We start from the raw sequence: 17397 nt of genomic DNA, 5'->3' as shown, positions 1-17397 counted from the left end.
AAGCGTCCGACTTCAGCCAGGTCACGATCTCGCGGTCCGTGAGTTCGAGCCCCGCGTCAGGCTCTGGGCTGATGGCCCGGAGCCTGGAGCCTGTTTCCGATTCTGTGTCTCCCTCTCTCTCTGCCCCTCCCCCGTTCATGCTCTGTCTCTCTCTGTCCCAAAAATAAATAAAAAACGTTGAAAAAAAAAATTTAAAAAAATAAAAAAATAAAAAAAAATAAACTTTGAAAAATTTGTTAAAAGTGCCTTAAAATCAGGAGATTTAACATAAAGATTAAAGTGTCTAAACTTTCTTTAAAAAATTGAAAAATTTGAGGCACCTGGGTGGCTCAGTTGGCTCAAGTCATGATCTCGCGGTCCATGAGTTTGAGCTCTGGGTCGAACTCTGTGCTGACAGCTCAGAGCCTGGAGCCTGCTTGGGATTCTGTGTCTGTCTCTGTCCCTAGCCCGCTTGTGCTCGCTCACTCTCAAAAAATAAACATTAAAAAAAATAAGATAAATACAAAAAAAAAAAACCCTCAATGTGCATTAAAGTAGAATTAAAAAAAACCAGTTAATGTCTTTCAAATTTATGGGACATTACTGTAGTAATAATGAATGAACAATAGCTGCCATACAAATTGAATGAAGAAAAATATATCTATCAGGAGACTAGACACAGTGTAACACCATTTTTATGAACTCCAAATTGCAAAACTAACATGTATTACTTTAAATTTTTTTAATGTTTATTTATTTTTGAGAGAGAGACAGAGCACGAGTGGGAGGGGGAGGGGCAGAGAGAGAGGTAAACACAGAATCTGAAGCAGGCTCCAGGATCTGAGCTGTCAGCACAGAGCCCAATGTGAGGCTCGAACTCACAGACCGTGAGATCATGACCTGAGCCCAAGTTGGCCGCTTAGCCAACTGAGCCACCCAGGTGACACTAATGTTTATTACTTTAAATTATTCTTATCTAGGGTTAAAGTATATGCAAAAAAACAAGAAATAGAATTATAAAATCCAGAATTTGGAGGGGCACACAGATATTTGCCAATGGTGTCATTATATTCCATTTTGTAGTGAGGGTGGGGTTGTTTAGCTAATTATGTTTTATTGCATACATATATGTGTGTGTGTGTGTGTGTGTGTATATATATATATATATATATATATATATATATATATATATATAAATGCATATAAATGTAATCTGTTCAATTCTATGGAGTAATATTATACATGTTTTTTGAATACTCTAATTTTGGAGCCAAACTTCTCTTTAGCTAAATGTTAAGTAATGTGAGTGCTGAGAAGCCTTTCTTTAACTCCAATTCTTCCCTGCTCAAAATGTGAAGCCACCAACGTTAATTCAGTTTCACCTTTCCCTGATCCCAGTATTTCTACTTACAGGGGTCTCTCCAAATTTCCCTTGCAGGCTGAATCCCTTGCAAAAATGCTACATCATTTGTCTAGCTGCTCTTATATTTGCTTTAGCCTCCCTCTCCTCTGTGACCTACTTGATAGAGGAATTGTGGCCTCATATGTAAGCAATGTGACTAAGATAATTTGCCAGATTTTCTCACCCTCAGGCTTATGAATTATTTTACCCTTATGGGAGACCATTGTATTTCCCAGCTCACAACATTTACTTTTAGATAAATCTTTCTATTCTTTCTTTCCCACCTTACCAGGGATCAACATGTTTTAGAATAAGTGTTTTGATAATAATTAATTTTTTAAAATCTCCTGATATTACAGTGTACTTTAATTCTGATGCTCTTATCTTGAATTACAGTCTTATTCTATCTTTTCAGATATTGTCTCCTTGATGACACCTGTGCCTATATCATGTGGCCCTCAGGTTATCACTAAACATTTAACTTTGATGCATGTTATTAGCAGGTAATAACAATTTGTTTAATTCAGCCAAAAACCATTTTTAGTTTCAATATTAGCATCTCCCTAAATTAAGAAAATTACTGACATGATTTAAAGTTAGTAAGATTTAAGTGAAGTGCACTGCATAGGACCAATATAAATCTGACCACAAGTCACTCTATCAAATGCTTCTGCAATACATTGAGAGATTTCCACAGAAGCTCTTTTTTATTTTTTTTATTTTTTTTTTTTAAAGTTTATTTATTTTTGAGACAGAGAGAGACAGAGCATGAATGGGGGTGGGTCAGAGAGAGGGAGACACAGAATCTGAAACAGGCCCCAGGCTCTGAGCTGTCAGCACAGAGCCCGACGCGGGGCTCGAACTCACGGAGTGCGAGATCATGACCTGAGCCGAAGTCGGCCGCTTAACCGACTGAGCCACCCAGGCGCCCCAGAAGCTCTTTTTTAAAACACGAAACATACATTGCCCAAGGATAGGAGTGGGGAATAAAATCAAAATAACAGTCTTCATTTAAATTACCCTCTGGCACATAACAGTTGAGATATATACGTATATTAGAATACTGATTTTCAAACTTTCATAATAAAAAGACCTCTTAACCTTATCAGTATTTGTTTGGGAAGTGAATCATTTTAGAAGAAAATGAAAAGACTTAAAGGCTTAATGAGATGCTGTATTAATCAGAAGTAATTATAACACCCAGTTCAGAAGGCTTAATTTCAAAATGCCTATGGAGATACAAAAAAACAAAAACAAGCGTCAAAAAAACTTAAGAGCAAGGAAATGGAAGAGGAAATAGAAAAAATATTAGCACAATTATTGCAGTTTTACCCCAAAGTGCTTTAGAGAATGCCCTATCTTGTTCTGACATAGTCCTTTTTCCAAATGAATAAAAACAGGAGATGAAGCAGACTGAACATTCAGAAAAATATAACACAGAGAACTCACTTATGATTCCAACAGTTTGCAGACAATCAACAGAATCAAGATCCCAAACACAAGAATCTAGTCTGAAGATCTGTTCGTGTAGTAACCAGTCATATGCAATACTGTTCTTTCACTTCATACCATAACTACCCTATATCATCACTCATGACAATGTGTTCTCTTCCCTTCTGGACTACTTACATTACTTCATGTCTCTGTTTCATATTTATATTTACTGAGCACTCTCTCTTTGAGAATTATATGGTATTTTTGACAAATGGTGTTTCCTTTTCTCCTATAATTGTTAATAGAACATGTGAATAAAACAAAGACAGGACTTTAAATATCTCCCTGATTCGAAAATAAGTAACAACAAATGAAATTATGCTAGCTTTGCTTTTTTGGACGACCTTTTCTCCCTCTTAACACTCTCCCTAGCTAATTTTATTCATTCCATATGAGCAATTATATCTGTATATTGATGAATCTCACATCTTTATCATACCATTCTCCTAAACTTCAGATCCGTGTGTCTGAGAAGATCCGTGCTCTCAGATAAAGACATCTCCCCAAGCCCACCACCTTCCTGGGTGCAGCCTGCCCCCACTCCTTGCACAGATACAAAGGCCAGGCACTTTGACTCCAGTCCAGAACAATGCTGAACATTCAGCTCAGCTGAAGCTCAATTGTGCCTCCGTCCTGCATTGCCGTCTGAGTTACCCTCTGCTCAACCCTACTTCTGTCTCCTCCTCTCTACAGGTGTTTTTCATTCTCAAGAGAACTCTCCCTAATCATATTCCTGAATGTTCCTTGCCATTTCAGAGTCAGCTTCCTGAGAAAGCCAGTCTGCAATACCTTCCAACTCAATGCCCCAACTATATTGTGAGTATACCATATTACACCTTACTCTTCGCACAAAACACACCCACACGTACCATCAAATGTCATAACCAGTCTTACACCAGAAGATTAAAGCAAACTGTTGCCACCACATCATTTCACAGAAAAGCCCTGCAAAGTAATACAATTACAGGACAACTTTCTCAATAGAGTAATTATAAAGAAAAAATTTAAACATAAAGAAGTGAGCTAGTTTTATTTTTGAGAAAGCTCTTTAATAAAACTGGCGGTAGCCAGATTGCACAAGTACCTGTGGAGGTGGACAGCTGCCATAAAATCCTGTATTAGGTAGCAAAAACACTGTTTCAGGAGTGGAATGCTTCCCCACTCATCCTAATGAATAATTCACATAAAGCTCTTTTCTCATCAATGACAGCTAACATGGCTTACCTAAGTCCAAATGAATGGTGAATTAATGAAAAGACAGAGCCATGTACAAACTGAGCTAAGCCAAATTTTTGCTATCAAAGCAAAGTGAAAATTTGACACAATTATGAGAAATATATATATTTCTGCATTCACTGTATATTTCTCATAATTGTCTCAAATTTATAAATATGATGTATTTATTAGTACCAAATTATCATATACATATATGTATTTCTGCATTCAATGTTTTTGAATATTTGTTTTCTCAATTATGAAATATGGATACTAATATACTAATATATTTCATGATCATTGGTAGTTTTCCTTAAAATGTACAGACAGTGCTTCCTATGATGTAGATGTTAAGTAAAGATGTTAAAACTTAGTTATAGCACCTAGTGGAGTATCCTCAAAAGCTTAAAATTAAAGGTTAACACTTAAGTTTGCTTGTTTTATTCACATAACCCATCATGTTTTTTATAAATTATAAACAGTGTCCTCTGGTCGATCAGGAAGAAAATATAACTTCTTACTTTAGAGAAGAGGAAATGGGTAATTTTTAGTCAGACACAGAGAGATTTGTTGCCACACCCTTCAGGAAAACCATCCAATCCAGTTCACTCATTTCGTTGTTGTTCTGTGTTTTGTTTTGTTTTGTGTAGTTTTGTTGTTTTTGCTTTTTTAACATCTGAGGGCTCTTTTATATTGCCTCAGTCCATTTGGGCTACTATAAAAAAAAAAAAATCACAAACTGTGTAGATTACAAATAACAGAAGATTATTTCTCATAGTTCTGGATCCCAGGAGTTCAACATGAGGGCATCAGCAGATTCAGTGTCTATTGAGGTCCTACTTTCTGATTCTTAGATACTATCATCTTGCCACGTCCTCCCATGGTGGAAGGGCACTCGATTCCACTGGATTCTCTTTTATAAAGGCCCTAATTCATTAATGAGGACTCCACCCTCATGACTTAAGTAGCTCCAAAAAGCCCCATGTCTACCAACATCTGTGGGGGTTAAAATTTCAACACGTGAATTTGGAGGGGACACAAGTCTTCATAGCATAGTATATGTACAAAATCTAAAGAGAATCCTTAATAAAACGGTAACAATAACAGGGTCATGGTACTCATTTTACTTAAGAAGGATTCAACTGAGAAAAGGAACTGTACTTCGGGGAAGCAGCCAGAAGCAATACATTGTGGAGCCTATGCCACAGACACCTTATCGTATTCTCATCAAGTATAATATCAAATCTCTACTATTGGTGGTAGTGGTGGTGGTATATATTCTCCCCACGCTAATTTCTGCTTCAGATGGCCTCTGCTTTCGGACTGTAACATACCACCACACTCCCTGGTTACCACCATCCCTACTGCTGGACACCTATGTTACTTTCATTGGATGCTGCAGTTCCTGAAAGACACAGATACTTCTGCAAGGTACTATTACTGTTTCTCAATTCACTTCATCCGCATAAGTCTCACGATTTATGCTCAGCAATGCTACTTCCTTAGGCACTACTGTCTCATCCAGGTTCCTCTGCCAAACATCTTTTCTGCTCCACTGCTGCTTGCACTTAGCTTCTGCCAAAGATTCCCTGTAATCTTTGCACTCCTGTGACTCTGCTGTGCACTATAGTGAAGGAGGAGAAACAATTCTGTCTTTTCCTATCAGTGTTTTAATTCCTATCAAGAGTAGCATAGAACTTCCTATAGCCAACAGAGTAAAACTACATTTCACATATTTACAAATAAATCCTAGCTGCTTCTCAAGACACAGATTCACTGGAAGTTAAACAAGAGGTAAATCAGCGTTAGATGTTACTAGGTGACCGGATTTACACAGTAACAGGAAGCATGCATATAAGGACAAAGCTTGCCTCTACTGCCTGCTCATCAGGGACTATTTGCCAGGCTGAGGTGTTCTGCTGAATTGCTCTTTCCAATGTCTTTGGAAATGAATCACAGGGCCTTCCAGTTTTAGGAAAATACTGAACTTGGTTTTTTCAAACATTGCAGAAACTGACATAAAGAAAGACAACAGGGTCTCACCTTGATTCTGAAGTTTTCACTTCAATCCAAAAGCTATGTTAAACTTACCTCCTTGGCTAGACCATGTGACTGAGCCCCTTTCCCCTCCCTCCCCCCCCCACCGCGCCCCCATTTAGCTCCAGGAAGGAAGCAGAACCAGAAAAGAACCTGCATAGAATTAGGTATGCTGCCATTCATCATTCTGTCTCTCTACTCATATATTTTCAGTAGAAGCAATGATACAATTAGATACCTGGGCTTTTGAGATTTAACGCATAAGCATTTAAGGTTCCCAGGATTTAGGCAGGGTCTCAAAGGTAGGTGGCCTTCCTATTTTCATTGCACTCATAAAAAAAAAAAAAAAAAAAAAAAAAAAAAAAAAAAAACTTAATATGGAACCTGTCACAAATTTGCATATCATCTTTGTACAGTGGCCAGGCTAACCTTCTCTGTATCATTCCAACGTTAGCATATGCACTGCCAAAGCAAGCATCCCTAGTAAAAATCCTAATGTCCCTTCTAGGAGCAGAGTTTGAGTACTAGGCCACACTTATCAACTGACTCTTCCTTTCAGATGTATTTTTTTTTTTCCAGTTTTTTAGGATACTTTTATTCTCAGGTTCAAGGTCAATCTCTGAGATCAACTGAAGCTGGAATCTTCTTTCACATTATGCCCACTAAGTTAAAAATGAATATTTGCTGTAATGTTGTTTATATTTCTCTTAATAAATATAATAGAAAGGAACAAAGAATAAAAACCACGAGTATATATGATCAGAGCTTTTCAAGTTGACTGGAAGATGGAATTGTTCAGAAGGACTTATCTCTTTAGTAAACCAACTTAGAAAACAAGATCATAGAAGACCTGAAATCTTAATTCAATTGGGATATGTGATAGAGAACATTAACTGTGGTCAGATTAGCTACATTTTCAAATAGAAAAACTAAGCTGCAGGATATTATATACTGCTCTTATTTAAAATTGAAAGCAACCCAGAGATACTTATACATTTTTAAAATGACTTTAATTGGCTCATTTCACACCAGGAAGTCAGTGTTTGTTAAATTATTAAGAAAAGACATCATATAATGATACGGGTCAAGTTCTTTATAAAACGTCTTTACAATGAAAAATTTACTGCAGTGAGTATATTGTCAAGGCACAGGTTAGTGAACTATAATGCTTTGGGGGTCTTAAAATAGTAAAATCAAGAAACTGGTAATTCAGTATGACAAATGCTTTTCTTTTCACCAGACTGCTAAAAATCCTCATATTTCATTTTTATTCTCTTCTTTATTAACCCTCATTCGAATGTAAAAGGATGGTGTGGGAAATGAACCTTAAATGGACCACTCTTGCCTTTCTGGAAAATTATACTAATCACATTATCTTATTGTCCAATTAAATAAATCATCTTTTCTGGTAGTAGTACAGTGACCTTTTTAATATCTCAGGAACAAAATACACAGCTGAAACACTTCCTCCAAATAAGAGAATATCAGCATGAGCCCCAACATATCTATTCCAGTGCATCTCTGATTTTCTACAAATAACCTTTAAAAAGATCAAGTATTAATTTGAGATATTAAGTATGTTTAAACCTAAGTTGCCCTAAATCAATATTTTTTACTTGATGTTCATTTGTAACCTCAAAATGGCACATATTTCAGGTGCATGTGTGCATTTGAAATTTGTGATGAAAAGAATTCCTAACTTTAATCAAATTATCAAAGAAACCACCGAAATTGCTTAAAAATTATTTTCTCAATCATTTCTGGATTGAAGCATCGCAATGCCCAATTGGTCAAATATCAGCTGAAGGACTGAGGCTTAAAATAAGCTCATGACAAAAGATTTCAAGAAACATCAGGTTGGTTACTCCTCACTTGATAAATAAGATCTACAATAACAGTGCTGCCTGGCTCAGTACATGGTCCTTAGCCTGATTCTCATTTATCTTAACATACATATACTCTCATAAATTTGAGATAGGATTTCAAGGAGGATAGACCAAATTACTGGTCCGTCGCCAGGAGAAGAGATGGAAACAGATCTTGAAAGATTAATGCTGCCTTGTCACCACAAACTCCTGTATCATCTTAAAGCTAGAAAGAGCGCTAGCTTACCAAGGAGGAGTAGGCCACTTCTGCTTCCTCAGAGACTTAAGGTGATATGGATATTAAAGACTTTCAGGTGTATAAACCCGAATACCCTGATCTCATGCACAGAGTTCCTTTCTTCCCTAGTCAGGGTGCTTTCCTCACCACTGGAGACCTGTCCAGATCGAGCATATAAAGCTTCTTGAAGCCCTTTTACACTTATGGATAGCTCTGGACCTGACTCTCAACTTTTCTTGATCTCAAGCTATAGGGATGCTGGGATCTCTTTATATGACCCCAAGAAGGTCCAATGGCTTTTACTCTAAGCTTTTAATTGATTAGTCACTTGCCATTTTTATTATCTTTCTTCAGAACATCAATTACTCCCACCAACAAGTATCTTCTTTTTCATTACTCTTTCTCCTAAATGTCTCACAGACTGATACATCTAGCAAATTACTAACTTGTTCTCAAGTATAACATTCACTTCACTACCAGTGAAAGTCTGAGCAACCACATTGCTACCTTGGGCTAATGTCTACTCATACTCAAACCAACTACCTGGATTCTCCTTGCCAGCACCTGGCTGTAGATACAGTTCCAAAATCCCTTCACATCTTTCTGGACCCATATCTGGCACTGTCTGTAATGAGCTGAATTTCCTAGTATACAAACTCTGAGCTTTATTTGAGTACAGTGAGCTTACTAGGGTGTGTTCTTGAAGGGAAACAGGAGGAAATAAAATTAGGCTGAGGAAGAAACTGGACTACGATGAAGTCATACAAGGCCTCTGCCATTCCACAAGGGGCTATAAAGCAAGAATGGTCCTTCAGAGCTTTCTCATGTTGGGACATGGAGCAAGGTTTATATAACCAGTCCCAGGTTTCAGAAGAAAGTATGACCAGAGGAAAAGTGGCTCTCTTTGGCTGAAGGCAACTCGCAGAGAATTGGCAGATAAGACTGTGCTATAGTCTGTAGATTTATATCCCCTGCACCAAATTCATACGCCAAAATTCTAATCCATAAGGTGATGATTTTAGGAGGTGGGGCCTTTGGGAGGTGTTAGGTCATGAGAGCGCAATTCTGATTGGGATTAGGGCTTCTGAAAAAGAGACCCCAGAGAGCTAGCTTGTCCCTTCCACCCCATGAGGTGACAGCACCATCTATAAACCAAGAAATGGACTCTTACCAGCCACCACACTGAATCTGCTGTTGCCAAGATCTTTGACCTCCCAGCCTCCACAACTGTAGAAATAAGTGTTGTCTATAAGCCACCCAACACATGGTAATTGTTATAGCAGCCCAAACAGACTGAGATAGGCTGTCTGTATCTGCAGCACTCCAGCAACCAGTAGAATCATTCCTTCAGTTCTGAAAAGTAACATGAGGGTGCAACACAGCATACACTAAAATAGTGCAATTAAATTGAATAACTAGCACAGTCATCAACGACCAAAGGTTTATTGCTCATTGATGCCTGGCTAAATCAGACCTGAGGACCCTTTCATTTCCCCGTTATTAGAAGATAATAACTATTTAGTTAAGAAAATTGATAAACTACTCAGCTAGTAAGAAAAATACTCAACATATATGTGAAAAAGAAATGAAACCAAATCAAAACAAATGTCTGTTAAGAGCTTGGTTATAGAGTAGATACTCAATACTTCTTGCATGGTTAAAATTCTTGGACACAATTAACTAACATTCAAATTACATCACCTTTTTATACATTCAAGGGACCAGCATCTATTTCCTCTCCTATTCTTCCACCTGAGGCCAAGTGGGAGGTATGAGGGCAGAGTGAGTGGCTACAGGAAGCTTTAGGGAGATTCCAAGGATGGGAAGTGAGGCAGCATGAGGAGCCAAATTTGAATTTGAATCTTAGTAGGCAACAGTGAGACTTAAGCATTGAATGTGGAAAGAGAAGAGTCAGGAGGAAGACTCCCAGGAAATTCAGGGGCTTAGTTTCAGGGATAAGCACATTAACTTCATGCTGGGAAGGCCAATATGATATTGCATAAGAGAGATGTTGCATGAGAAATATTACAAAGAATCCAAGTGGATAATCATTTTGAAGTTCTTGCTATACCATTTTCTAGAACAATTTTAGATTAACAGGAAGATTATGAAAATAGTGAGTAGAGTTCCCATATAACCCACATTCAGTTTTTCCATTATCATCTTATATTAGTATGGTAACATCGTTACAGTTAATCAACCAATATCGATGTATTATTATTATATATTGTTATTCAGATTGAGTTTTTCCCTAATTTCCTTTTTCTCTTCCAGAATCCCAACCAAGGTACCACATTCCAACTAGTTGTCATGTCTCTCTAGATTCTTCTTGACTCTATCAGTTTCTTAGACTTTCCTTGTTGTTGAAGACAGTCAGATATTTTGTAGAATGTGTTTCTATTGAGATTTTCCTGATGTCTTCTTCATTATTAACATGAGGTTATGGGATTCCAGGAGGGAAATCACAAGGAAAGGTACCATTCTTATCACATCAGGAATAAATAATAATGTGCCTTAATCACTGTTGATATTAATGATCACCTGAGGTAGTGATTATCAGATTTCTCCACTGTAAAGTATCTCTATTCCCATCCCTTTTCCACACTGTATTCTTTTGAAGTTACTATGCACAGCCCACATGTAAGAAGTGGTGAGCAATACTCGGCTTCCTCATGGTTAAACTACCTACGTAAATTATATTTTTCTTTTTTTTTTTTTAATTTTTTTTTCAACGTTTATTTATTTTTGGGACAGAGAGAGACAGAGCATGAATGGGGGAGGGGCAGAGAGAGAGGGAGACACAGAATCGGAAACAGGCTCCAGGCTCTGAGCCATCAGCCCAGAGCCTGACGCGGGGCTCGAACTCACGGACCGCGAGATCGTGACCTGGCTGAAGTCGGACGCCCAACTGACTGCGCCACCCAGGCGCCCCCGTAAATTATTTTTCAATTCTTCTTAATAGGAATTTTGTCTCACATCTGCATTTATTTATCCATTCATTTCTTTACATCAGCATAGATTCACAGATACGTATTTGACCCTTTTGGTTACAGATCAGTACTACTTTTTTTGCTCAGATTATTCCTGTTGTGACCATCGGGAGTTTCATTCAATTGGTTCCTGTATTCCACTGACATACCTCCCCATTGTGGTATTTTATTTTATTTTATATTTTATTTGGGGGGGGCACACCCTTTCTTTCTTTACTATACAATGATACAGTCTCATCTTATCTATTTCCTCTTTCTTAGAATCAAACATTTCTCCAAGGAGCCGCAACTCATTTTACTGGAGAATGATATTAGAAGCCAAGATCTGGGTGGAAGGTATGCTCAGAGCTACTCGGGTGTCATTTTTAGGTTCTTTTCAGCTGACGGAATAAAGAAATATATGCATGTGTACTAACCTACATACATTGACAAATATAACTGTCAGTAGATAGATATTAATCTAACTATGAATTTAGTGTGATCTCTGATTCTAATCCATTGCCACATGGATCATTCTAGCTTGCTTAACTCGTTTATCTGCAAACTTCCATTTCAACAGTTAGGAAACTTGTCTTTCATCTGCCATCATTTGTTATAGTTTAATTCCAGTATACAAGTGTAGAAATATCAGAATTATTAATTGGCACACTGGTAAGAAAAAATTTCATTAACTAGAGTATACCCTATGTTCATTTTCTTTCCAAAATTTTAAAATCAACACCTTTTCCCCCAGATTGTTTGATACACTTATAGTACAGTTAGATTGTTTTCATATTATGCACTCCATTCTGTAATTCCCAAAAGCTCAAATTATTTTATAAAACGTGCATACAGTAAGGTTTATTCTTCGTGTTGCGAAGTTCAATAGTTTTAAATGAATGAACTGTGTCTTATATCCAAAATTGTAGTATCAAATAGAATATTTTTATCACTCTAAAAATCCCCCCCACTTCACCTATTCAACCCTTGTCTTCCCTTCCTGACCCACCGGTAGTCACTGATTATTTTTTCTGTCTCTACCATTTTGTATTTCCAAAATGGCACACACTGGAATCATTCATTATCAAGTCTCTTTAGAGTCACTTATTTTACTTAGAATTATCCTATGATCCATCTAAAAATGTTCATCATGCAATAACTTATTTTTATTGCTAATATTTTATTTTATTGATTTACCACAGTTTGTTTATGCATTCACTTACTAAAAGATATTTGGTTGCTTCCAGTTTTGGATGATGATCAAAAAACGGTTATAAACATTCATGTGTATATTTTTGTCTGGAGATAGTTTTCAAACCCATTGGGTATATATTTAAAAAACCTGACTGTTAGATGGTATTTTAACACTACATTTAGCTTTGTCAGATACTACCATACCTTATTCAAAAGTGGCTGTACCATTCTGCCACTCAGCACTGAAAGAGCCCTTCTGTTGTTGTACACCCACCAGAAATTGACATTGGCACTATTTTTTGTTTTAGCCAATCTAAACAATCTAATCTAATGCTTCAGCATACATAGTGTTATCTCATTGCTGTTTTTTAAATTTTCTATTTCCTAATGACCAATAATGCATAGTATCTTTTCACTTTTTTGTTTTTTTAGAGAGAGAGAACGAGTTGAGGAGTGGGAGAGTAGGGCATAGGGGGAAAAAGAGAATCTTAAGCAGGCTCCATGCTCAGTGTGGAGCCTGACACAAGGCTCGATCCCATGACTCTGGGATCATGACCAGAACCAAAATCAAGAGTCAGACACTCAACCGACTGAGCCACCCAGGCACCCCTCTCTTCATATACTTATTTGCCATCTATGTATCTACTTTTAAGATGCCTGTTCAGATCTTTTGTTCTTTTTTTAAATTGGATTGTTTTCTTAATGTTTAAAGATTTCTTTGTATGTTTCGGATGTGGCCACACTTTGGTACAATTGTAACTTTAAATCTTATAGAAAATATTTTCTTACAAATGTTAATTTCTAGCAAATCACCCTAAAACGTTCTTGGCAAGTTTCTTTTACCACAAAGGTCACAAGAAGAAAGAGTAATAATCTCCTAAAAATAGAATTATCTTGACTAACAATAGTTGTACATGCACTATAAAAGTTGGTGAAACAAAGGGCACATTAATGACCCAAATAGTTCTAGCAAATGTGTGGAAATGTAAGTGACATTATGGCATTAAATATTTCTATTCGTAGCACCTCTTATTCCTCCTTCTGCTCCATATATCCCCCCCCCCAACATCTCCTTCTTTTCCCATAGAATTAACAAAAATGTTATATAACTGCAATTGTCATGTTTTAAAAATTCCTCCTTATTCCTTCTAGATTCGGTTATGTCCAATAGCCTACTCTGTTTCATTATTGTAGTGTTCTTCCACATACATATCAGTAGGAATAGCAAAGTCTTAAATTCTAAAGAACACTTCTGATTACCAAAGATCCCTAGAAGCTTCCTTGGTTTGATTTTCTGATTAAGCATTCAAGTCAGAATTACCAACAAAGATTAGCTGCTGCTTAGAAGACAGGTCAAGCAAGAGGTCCTGATCAGACACAGAAAAACCGTATGTGTTTGAAATATTTGTAATGGGTCTGGATATTATTTTAAGAGATGTGTAAAAGACACTGCATGTCTTATATAATTGGACTTCAAGACCGGTAGTTATTTTTACAAAGTATATTGAACTGTCAAAGACTGCAAGTTGGAATTAAAAATGATTGAAAAAGTATACTTGGAACTAAGCTGAAATTAAAATGAAATCCACCTATTATTATGTAAAGTTTTGCTAAGTAAGTTGAAGATCCTCATACAGAAAAAAATAATAGAGAATTAGCTTATCAAGAGGCATTGGATACATTCCATAAATGCATCCATTTATTATTAAGTGAGAAATAAAGAATAACCATAATATTAGGTAAGTGGATTTATGATGATACTGAAATAAATCATTTTAATTTAAAATCTATTGAGGCGTATGGACAACTTAAACTATGACTTTAAAGATAAATTTCAAAAATTGCTATATAAATCACTGGTATAAGTTGGTATACAGTTGCATGAAGTTTATTATTCTTACAAGGACAACCAAAGAACAAGTAAACATCTTTTATGAAAACATTTCATTGAATCACAGATTTCTTCAACATTAAAAGTTTCTAGGAGATTGAATATTGATTCAACTATTTTAAAATACACTGATATGTAAAGTAGGATTTGTGAAAAACACAGCATTATTGAATATCTTTTGTTATATTGGACATTGAAAATCAACTGAAAACATGTTAATAGTGTGATATGCCACTGAGTAGTTTTAAAATGTAAAACAGACCTCAGCTTCCAAGAACACAGATATATTTTTCTCTATTCTTCCTAAATACAAGTAAAAGCCTTTACTATTCTTAGACTAATAAAGTCTATTCTACACTAAATACAACTAAAAGCCCTTGATACTATATATAAGACAATCATAAGTAAACATGTCAAGAGGCATATTGGCTAGGAACCACTTTGGAACCCAAGGAACAGCACAGTGGTGAGTTCCCTAGGTGTTCTGTTTTACCTCACAGATCTCAGACATGTTGCTGGAAAAGACAGTAACCTGGAAACAATAAATGGCACATCAAAAAAAGACACAGCAAGTTTCCTCTCTAGCCAAAAGACCAAGAAAAAGTCACTATGGGTTTCGAACAGAAAAGAACTACTCTATTTTAGCCAAACACTAAAGAAAAATCTGTGGCCCCAACCTACCCATGTCAGCAAAGGCTGAGACTTCCACAATTGCCAGGTTTTATCTAGTTATCGCAAGCTCAAGGTTCTCTACTAAGATAACCAGAGAAGGCTAAGTATGGAGCCAGAACTTAGGTTTAGTCAGTTAGTAACAAGCCCCATCCCATCTATCTTGTCAATGGAGACTGAATGGGGAACCTGAACTTTCAGCTCTAGCTGGCAGCAATGAGACCATAAATCGTGCTCATTAATGTAAAATATAAAACAATAAAAATTTTAGGAAAGAATCCATAGGACAAATTCTTTTCGAAAGGCTTCCTGAATTTACACCAAAAGCACCATCTATGAAATGAAAAAAATATAAATTACACTTCATGAAAATTAAAAACTTTTGCTCCGTGAAATACTCTGTTGAGGATAAAATACAAGCTAAACAGTGGGAGAAAATATTTCTAAACTACCTGTCTGAAAAAGAGAATGCCAGCTAGAATATATAAAGAATTCTTGGGGCTCAGTCGGTTAAGTATCTGACTCTTGGTTTTGGCTCTGATCATGATCTCATGATTTCCTGAGTTAGAGCCCCACATCAGGCTCTGTGCTGTTTGGGATTCTCTCTCGCTCCATCTCTCTCTGCGTCTCCCCCCATTTACACTATCTCTGTCTCTCTCACAGTAAATAAACTTAAAAAAAAATCTCCAAACTCTATAGCAAAAAAAAAAAAAAAAAAAAAGAAAGAAAGAAAAGAAAAGAAAAGAAAAAAGAAATCCAGTTAGAAGATTGGCAAATGGTATTTCACAAAAGAGTACATCCAAGTGGGAAATAACCAATAAAAGATAGGTCCAAAAGTATTTTTCGTTAGGGAAATAAGAATGACAATAAAAACAAAATATAACTACATATCTACCTTATGGCTAAAACTAGTGACAAAATCAAACGCTGGCAATGATAGACACTATGTTCACCTTCCTGGGGCGGGGGGCCCCAGGATAAGGTATGCTTGCCATAATGACCCAGGAATTGTACTCTCCTGGGCATTTAGCTTAGGGAAATAAAAACTTGTTCACACAAAAACTTGTACATAAGTGTTTATAGTAGCTTTAATTGTAATGGTCAAAAGCTGGAAACAATCTTGCCTACAGCAACGAGTAAAGTGTTGATCTGTGGCACATTCATAACACAGACTACCACTGAGTAATAAAAAGGGCCAACTCCAGATGGACACAGTGACTTGACAGATCCCCAGGGAATTCTGCTTCATGGCAAAGCCAACCTCCAAAGATTACATACTGCAGGATTCAATTTATACAGAATTCTTGAAATGACAAAACTCAAAAAACGAAGAAGAAATTCACAGCTGGCAGAATTTAAGAATTCAGGAAGGTTTCCAGATAGCAACAGGAGGATCCTGAACTCAGCTCCTCCCACAGATCCACCAAACGTGCCTCGGCTGCAGAGGGAAGGAGACCGTTGGGAAAACTGACCTACGGCCTTTCGCACGCCGGACAAAGGAGAGAAGGCCCACATCCAAGCAGGTCCACGAACTCGCCCCTGGCACAGTGACCCTAAATCGGGAGGGAACTCAAAAGCAGAGCTTGAACCCCACACTGGGCACCCCAACTTCTAAGACCCGGCACTCAGAGATGAGTACTCAAAACACCCAGCTTTGATGAACAACAGAGGATAGAGCCCAGGAGACCCACAGAGCTGTATGGACCCAGGGAAACGCTCTTCAAGGCCTTCCCAGGGCCCGACTCACCCTTCCCAGGGCCCGGGGCCGAGGCAGCCAATGGAGAGGCGTCCAGACTTCGCGCGAAGGCGGCTCCTCTGCCGGTCTCAGAGCTCCGGCCTTGGCACACACCCACAGGCCTGCTGGCCGGCGGCAGTCTTGGCGGTCTGCCTTGCTCCCCCCACCAGCACCAGCACCGCCTTTTGGTGGTTGTTGCTTATCAGCTCCAGGTGTTTCAGGCTGGTGTTTAGTTGGTTCTGCTGTTGTTTTGTTTCGTGTTTCTTTTTCCCAGCGAGGCCAGATTCGGGCCTCCCTCTACCTCACTGAAGCGCGGAGCACACCTCCGCGCTTCCGCACTTACCTCACTCCGGGGCGCAAGTGTCTCCCGAGGGGAAATTTATACCCTGTGGTGTCCTAGGGGTGGGGGTTGGGGGGGGGGGGGGTTGAGGCGGCCCAGGGCAGCCTCGACCACCTGCCGGCGGCAGCGTGAACGTTCACCTGTAATTGTTAATCACTTAGCAATGAATAATTTAATTCAGGTTGATTTTGTGGTTGGGTTCAGGTGATACAGAGTTATTTACTTTTAAACATCTATTTTTATGAAAGTGTTTCTCAACTGTAAAATGCTCTACGGCGCATGGACGTACGATTTTAATCCCATTTAAATCCTGCTTCAATCAACTGATGAAAAGCCTCAATGTGGAACAAAAGAGAAACATCCATGACA

General features: G+C 37.7%; 1 non-coding gene across 1 annotated transcript; it reads right to left on the bottom strand.

The window, feature by feature from the left end:
* Positions 1–6498: 6498 nt before the first annotated feature.
* Positions 6499–6603, bottom strand: LOC131492248 (U6 spliceosomal RNA). Its single transcript, XR_009251957.1, has one exon. It is a non-coding gene; the product is annotated as a U6 spliceosomal RNA (small nuclear RNA).
* Positions 6604–17397: the final 10794 nt, after the last annotated feature.

Source organism: Neofelis nebulosa, chromosome 12 (genome assembly GCF_028018385.1).
Source record: "Neofelis nebulosa isolate mNeoNeb1 chromosome 12, mNeoNeb1.pri, whole genome shotgun sequence".
Lineage (NCBI taxonomy): Eukaryota > Metazoa > Chordata > Mammalia > Carnivora > Felidae > Neofelis > Neofelis nebulosa.
The sequence above is the reverse complement of the archived record's forward strand: the minus strand, read 5'-3'. Positions and strand labels throughout refer to the sequence as shown.